Raw genomic sequence first — 7,451 nt, 5'->3', positions numbered from 1 at the left:
CACACACCCATCGATCCTCCCTACTTCCTCCGTAGTAAGGCACGCCGTAACAGAACCAATACAAGAGGCATTTATGTAAGCCATTGCTGATTATGGAGGTTCTACAATTATCAGGAAGAGGGGCAGATCAGCCCTTGTCGCCCCTTCTTTTTTTTTGCACTAATATTCTCACCATTTTATTTTTCTTAATTTCTTTCATTGTATTGTATTGCAGGATGTATCATTTTCAGTAAAACTACCATACAACAAGCACATGTAGACATCCAAATCTTTAGTTTGGTAGAAAGATGAGTTAATATTTTAGAAAACTTTGTGGTGTGAGATATCTTGTAACAATTAACAATCGACACCACTTTGGAATGGGTGCGGCTGCATCTCTATTTTTCAAATCAAGTTATGCAAGAATTGTACTGGTATGTTGCATCAAATCATTTTTTATCACTGTAAAAGACTAAAAGTTCTTATTTCCCTAATACATGTAATTTTTTTCTTCCACACCCAAATATTTCGTACCCACCTTAATTTTTCTCCCTTAAATCGACTTTAAACTTAGATCCAATGTACCCAGATCTCTCGCCCTGATCTGACAAGCGGTCCCAATCGGAAACAGACGGAAACTCTTACATTTACATTGACAACTATCTGTCTGTGGCGGACAACTCGGCACCAGGTTTTTTTCCACCGATAATTTTCCTACCCAGCCACCGGTACCCGCCCCTCCTGGTTGTTTGATTTGTTTCCATCGTCTCTTCTCTTTGGGTCGCGACCTTTCGGGCACCGCCGCCTAGGCTCCCTCCCGTACGGTGCCTCCGTTGCTCCCAACCGCCCTCCCTCATCCCCTCCCAATCTGCTATCCCTTCTTCCACATAGCATCGTCGTCCTGGCCACGAAAAAATTGCAAAAAATAACACTCTGAAACATTGACTCCATGACTACAATGACACTCGGATGAATGAAAGTGAGTCCATCTATATCTAAATATGAGTTCGGTGTTAAATCTGACAAACGACCCATGTTTCGAATCCGATCCCGTCGCCACAGCGCAAGAAGCCGCCCCGATGTCCACGCCTCCCCCTTCTTCTCGCGTCGTCCACTGCCATGAGATCACCGTGGAGCGCCGTGGCGCTGCTCCTCCTCGCGTCCGCCGCGCGCGCCGAGCAGGTATGCCGTGCTTTCACTTATTGATTTCTCTTGCTGCCGTTGATTTCTTGTGCTCACCTCTAATGCTTTGATTTGATCGCCGAAGGAAGCCAAGAAAGTCGCTCGGCGGCATCGGCAACAAGGTCAAACTCGCCTACAGCATGCTCAGCCTCCCGTCATGGGAAAAGTAATCAAAAGCCCCTTTCTCCCTCCTTTGATCTCCGTTCCTATCTCTACTTTTGTTGGTTATTCTTGACCCAGCAATTTGCACACCAAATTCAATGGACTGCTGCGAATTTCATATTCGGAATCCTTCTATAACATGTTTGGAGTGAAAAAAAAATCAAGTTTTCTGATGTGTGATTATAAGCATGCTTAATACCATCGTAAAACTGGAATCCCATGGTATACGAGGCAGCCTCCTTTCTTTTCCATTGTTAGTCTATTTCCACAAGATCACAGTGAAAACTGGGAGTTCTCAAATTGTCAACTTGGCCATTATATTCCTGGGTAACCGTTGTAATCCTGTACGATCACTGGACATACATGCGCTGTATAATGACTATTGGGTTGCTCATGAATTCAAGATAAACATTTTCCTTAACTGAATCTGTCATTGTCATGGTTATCATATCTTAGACATAATTACTATACTGTATCTTGGATTCCTGGTGAATAACATGTTGATCCATGTTGCCTTCATTGTGTACAGCTGGTACCATTACCACCATGCCATTTTTACTATTTTTCTTCAGCACTTCTGTGTTTTAATTTTGCTCCATATCTTTCGGTTGTCGTACATGTCATGGTGCCTTTCGTGTTTGCTTCATGCTAATCTACATCACTTATTATTCCATATTGCACCAAATGTTCGTTCCTATCTGCTTTCTAACCATTGCATGGTTGCTAATGCAGTCACTCTATTTTTTTATCAGATTTGTGAAACCAAAAAAAAAAGCTGCACCAATTGGAGAAGCCCATAAAATTCATAATCCTTACATGCTGGACGATTCATAAATCAGAAGCATTGCTCCATATATTATTCTGAACACAGCAATTGATAAATGCCTTTTTTTGGTTATGAGAATGATGGATGCCACTCACTTACATTATTCTGAACACCGCAATTGACTGTGATTTCTATATTCCCTTCACTAATAGGTATGGAGTTCGTTGGTCTAATTTTCAAAGGGAATGACATTGTTTAGTTCTACATTTAAATTATTTCACCATGTCAATACACTGCAAATAAACTGATTAGTGCACGCGGCAACGCGCTGCAGTGGCAGAGCACTGGATTTTTGCAGGGCAGCTCCAAGAGCCCGCGCAGATGGGACGGCATGAGGTCGAGTTCAGTGGCAGCATCTGAAAGTCCTGTTTTCTACAACAACTAATAAAATTTGGTTTGCTTCATCATGTTATTTTGGGGAACAAGGACATACCCATTATCTGCAATTGTCTTGGGTAGAAAAACTTTATCTAATTATTTGCAAGGATCAGAAGGAGCTGCTCAAAAGTTGTTTCCATTCCCTTGGGCAACTGAATCTTTAACTGTAGCTTTATCCCAATCCCTTTTGTGTGTGTGGGATGTCTGTTATTTGAGATTTTTTGATCTTTATTGCTCTTGTAATAAATTTGTTTGGGCTCTTCACTGCAATATATGTTACTGGTTCATCAAAATTTGAACTCTTGGTATCTTTAGTTTTTGACTTATTCACTGCAATATATGTGCTTATTCTAAATCTTTGTGATTATGTTTTGTGGATTAAAAATTACTATTGTCACATTCATCTCAACATCTAAATCTTGATGATGAAGAGTTGTAAAAAATTACATTACTAGATTTCTGCAGTATATAATTTTTTTTCATAGACACGTGCATGGCCACTATATATACAAAAGGCTGCAGAATCATGGTGGCTGAAGGACTATCGCTGTCGCTGCACCGTTGCACAGCACAGCACTAACAGATGGTAGATGTGTCCGTGACGATGATCTTCAGAAAAACAAGTACAACAATGGAGTGCACCCTCAAGGACGAACATGCTACGTTTTTGACATGGCTCCATGGTCCATGCCTCCATCGCGCGGCGGGGCAAGCTTGAGAACCTTGCATTCTGAACCTGATTAGCGCCATTGCTGACGCAGAGCACACATGATTAGGGCCGGTGTCGTCGATCGACGTGCCGTCGTGTCTTCCTTGGAGAAATTACTGTTGCGCCCGTTTGGTTCATCGATCGCCGGTTCCCTTTGCTTAACACACATGATAATTTTTTATCATCATCAATGAAGTTTGTCAGCTGGCTCAGTTTTCTTGACAAGTTCTTACCCTGTAAAATAAAGACATTATCCATTTGATATGTTTTCTTGTACGTGGTTCATGTAACGTGCTCGAGTTGTCCCCTAGACCATGTACGTACTAATATATGTAATGTAAGTTAGCGGTACTTACCGCCGCCTCGTAGGCCTACCGGAGACGCTCGCTGCCACCGCCGCCCTAGCCCCTCTCCTTTTTCCTCTCCGGTGCATCTGTTGGGACAAGAAGGAGAAGGGACCATCCTTTTTCCGACACTTTCATGACAATATATAACGAATTATTATCGTTGTCTAAAAGCAAAGTCGGGTATCCTTTTTTTTTTCTTTTCATTCAAGGGGTGAATTTGAGATTATAATCATATCGTGTAGCGTGGACGTGTGCCACTTCACTCCACTTGTAAGCTACACACAATACACTAGACGTCGTACCATGCAACACTACACTAGCTAGACGGCCTACACGTGTGGCGATGAAGAATTCCTTGTGTCCGGATCAGATAGAGATTGTCCAGCACGTCCGTACCACACAAAGGTTGTGTTGCATTGTGCATTGGATAAGTTATTCCGCAACGGTGGCACACTTGCGCGACCACGCGACCCAACGCACGCGCCCACACGACCCTCGCGCCCGCGCCGAGCTCCTCCCTCCCTCTCGCGCGACCACGTGACCCAACGCACGCGCCCATGCGACCCTTGCGCCCACGCCGAGCTCCTCCCTCCCTCCCCTCCGGCGGAGGCGGTGGCGCCAGCGAGGTCCTCCTCCTCCTCCCCTGTGATGTCACAGATAAACGTGATTTGATTTGACGATTGGGTCCACCTTGTCGGTTTTCTGGATAAATCCTGCTGAAAACACAGATTCATCAAAACTCGTGGAATTTGTCAGTTTAAATCCCTAAACATATGTTGGTGATTATTTTCATGCATTTATACAAGCTATATTAACGGTTTATGATGAGTGTTAACTACCGTCAACAGAGAGAAAGAAGAGAAGGAGCCGGAGGAGGGATAGAAGGCGCCACGTCCCCGGGGCTCCCCTTTATAGCCCCAGTCAATGCGTTGTGAGCAGCTCCGGGCCCTCTAATCAGCCATCGACGGCTAAAGAGGCCTCGGGGAACCGACCAGGCACCCCTTCAATCCCCGCAGCACACCTTACAGCGGTTGCGTGATGGTGGCCGCATAGTTAAGGCAGAGTCAGGAGGGCATTGACAATGAGTCAAGTCCCCGCTCCACTTTCCACCAAGCGCGTTGCCCACTCCGCGCACGCCTCCTCACGGGACTTGAGGGGATCCGACTCCCCTCGGGCCCACCAGCCGTCATCAATGGCTCGGATCCGCGCGCACCAAGTGTCGCGGCTTCTCCAATCCTCCGCCAGATCTGCTCCACGTGGCCCGACGTCCCATCTCCCAAACGAAGTGGGATGACGTGGGAGTGCACACCATACCTCCTCCACCGGGCGTGGCAGCCCAGGCGCCATCAACCGCCTACACAAAGCATCAGCGGGAAGGACGCGCCCAGAAGCCACCTCACCCGCTAGCAAGGAGGCCCCACGATGGCCTCAGGGGCTGTGTTGGCTCTCCAGATGGAGCAACCCGGCCCCCTGATCGACGGGCGCCCGAGTGGCACACCCCTAAAACTAACCAACTCACAGGAGATGGGTCAGGAGCCGCTGAGCGATGGACCCAACGAGGGTCCCCCGTCCGAGCTCGGTGCATTCCCCACGCCTCGACCTATGACCGTAGAGGGTCGACCCAAGAAGGCCAGCCCGAGAGGATCGGGGCCTGCTATCAAAGCCCCCAAAAGGGCGTGGTGTGTCGGGTGATCAGGTGGCCCTGAGCTAGACCGAGACGCTCTCGATCACCCGACCCACGGCAGGCTCCGACCAAAAAGAATGGTGCCCCCGAGCCTAAGGTCGAAAACTCCTAGACGAGTTCATCGAACCCTCGCTCGGGCTACAGACTCACGCAACATAGGACCAAAAAGGGGTCAGCACCACTACCACTCGGCCTTGATAGCTGAGCACCCCCTGTCACACTTGGGGAGAGGGCCCCACGTAGAGCATCGCACTCTTGTCAGCGGAAGCCATCCCCGCCATGGCTAGCTCGGTCACCAGAAGATCGAATTCAGCCCTTCGTCGCCATCACGAACCAGGCCAAGTGAGGCCAAGAAGGGCTCGGGGGCTCCTGACGAGATCCTAACATATGGGTATGTTAAACCTCGGGATCAATGGTTCTTGACCGAAAAGACCCTCGACTGACCCCTCCAGGATCGCCTAAGGGCTCGGAGGCTATACCCATCGGGTACGCTCGCGCACACCCTCAGACCAAGAAACCCGGCCGAGCTTGAGCACGCCGCGGCCTCTGCTAAGGGCTCGAGGGCTCGCCCGAGCCTTAGGCTCCTGATCGACAAGAAGCTTGAGCCTGATCCTTGGCTTCTGCCCGGCCTACGACACCAGCCAAGGTCCAGGCGCAAGAAGACACGCCCTGAGCCATTGAGGCTCGGGGGCTCCCCGACGCTGCACCTTGGGCGCGGCTTCGCTGGCCGCTCCCCCGACAGGGTCATGCATGGGGTGTGACACAAGAAGACAAGCTCCTCTTCAGCCTCTAGGGGCTCGGGGGCTTCTGGGACCGCACGTCATCCCCTCAAGCCTGACCTCCCTCGCCACCAAGAAGACTCTAGAAGGCGCGCCTAGGGGAGGCCGGTCCTAAGCCGACACAGCCTGACACTCAACGTGTCAGAACAGGCCAGCCGGACGACGCCCTAGGGCTTCTTCAGGCTCCACGACATCACCACGGTCTATAGAGCGCCGCTAGGAAGATCCTCCTAGACTTCTGGCGCATGTAGACCATAGGCTCATCCCCACAAACCACCATGTACCCTGACCTATCTCGATATATAAGGGGTAAGGTCGGATCCTAGAGGGGGGAGGACGATCCCAGACAGATCATTTCATTCCTCACCGATCCTGCTCCTATTCGGCACCGAGAGCAGGGCAATCCAGGAGAGAGGCACCTAAGAGCTCCTCCACCGCACCCGTCGTCCTACTTCCTCTCCAATGAGGGGAAGGCTCCACCGATGGTGAGACAACCACAGGATTAGCACCGAGCTAACCCCCTACCAAATCTCTCTCTTCCTCCTGTACACTCTATTGTAACCCCCCAATTTTGGGTGCTCTTGAGTATAAGGATCATCAGCGGCTGGACGTAGGGCATCGATCGGCCCAAACTAGGATAAACCATTGCGTCCTCTCTACGATTCTTATGTTCTTGAGTCCACCCGAGCCACCGGAGACACGTACTCTCACACCGACTCGAACAACAATGCTTGTTGCGGTTTCGACCCCGCGACAGCGCGCCACGGGCGACCTGGTAGCGATTCCTATAGTCCACGGCGTCTAGGATCTCGGCGTAGGCGAAGATGGAGCAGAGCTCGAGCTCAGCCATGTAAGACTCTAGGGCCATCCCTTGGTTGACGTCGTTCTCATGGAGCATCTCCTCCCATAGCGCATCGACGTCGGCGAAGCTGCGGTCGATGGCCGAGCAAATCGTCGAATAGGTGGCCTGCACTGACCTCGCTGCCACCATCCAAGCCAGCAGCCCACCTCCTGCTGTGCCTAGAGCATCAGCACAGAGTGCGGCAGCCGCTGCGGGTGATTGGCCAACGTGACTGATGGCTTGGTCGCGCGGCGCGTCGAAGTGGACGACGCCGGACTCCGAGTCATCGTCGAGGGAGCTGTCGTAGCCACCAAGCGTTGTGGCATGGAGCGCGCACTCGACGGGGACGATTTGGAAGGACTCAAAGGCATAGATGGCGTAGGCGCCCTCGTGGTCGACGGCACGTGTGTCGAGATCGAAGGTGATGATGACGGCGGGGAAGAAGTTCCTAGCGTGCTCCGCCTCGGCTTCACAGGCCCGGAGGTCCGACTCCAACTTGCACGTCGTGTCCTGGTTCAGGTTGAGGAGGTGGCGCTGTGCCTTAGCGTGCACAGCCACGGCGTA

At 50.5% G+C, this 7,451-nt stretch overlaps 1 long non-coding RNA gene across 1 annotated transcript; it reads left to right on the top strand.

Moving 5' to 3' along the window:
- The first annotated feature begins 777 nt into the window (after positions 1–777).
- On the top strand, positions 778–2,790 carry LOC136477773 (uncharacterized). Its single transcript, XR_010764096.1, has 5 exons — positions 778–958; positions 1,042–1,161; positions 1,247–1,327; positions 2,076–2,301; positions 2,424–2,790. It is a non-coding gene; the product is annotated as an uncharacterized lncRNA (long non-coding RNA).
- Positions 2,791–7,451: the final 4,661 nt, after the last annotated feature.

The sequence above is a fragment of the Miscanthus floridulus genome, chromosome 8 (genome assembly GCF_019320115.1).
Source record: "Miscanthus floridulus cultivar M001 chromosome 8, ASM1932011v1, whole genome shotgun sequence".
Taxonomy (NCBI): Eukaryota; Viridiplantae; Streptophyta; class Magnoliopsida; order Poales; family Poaceae; genus Miscanthus; species Miscanthus floridulus.
Note: the sequence above shows the minus strand (reverse complement) of the source record. Positions and strands in the feature narration are given on the sequence as shown.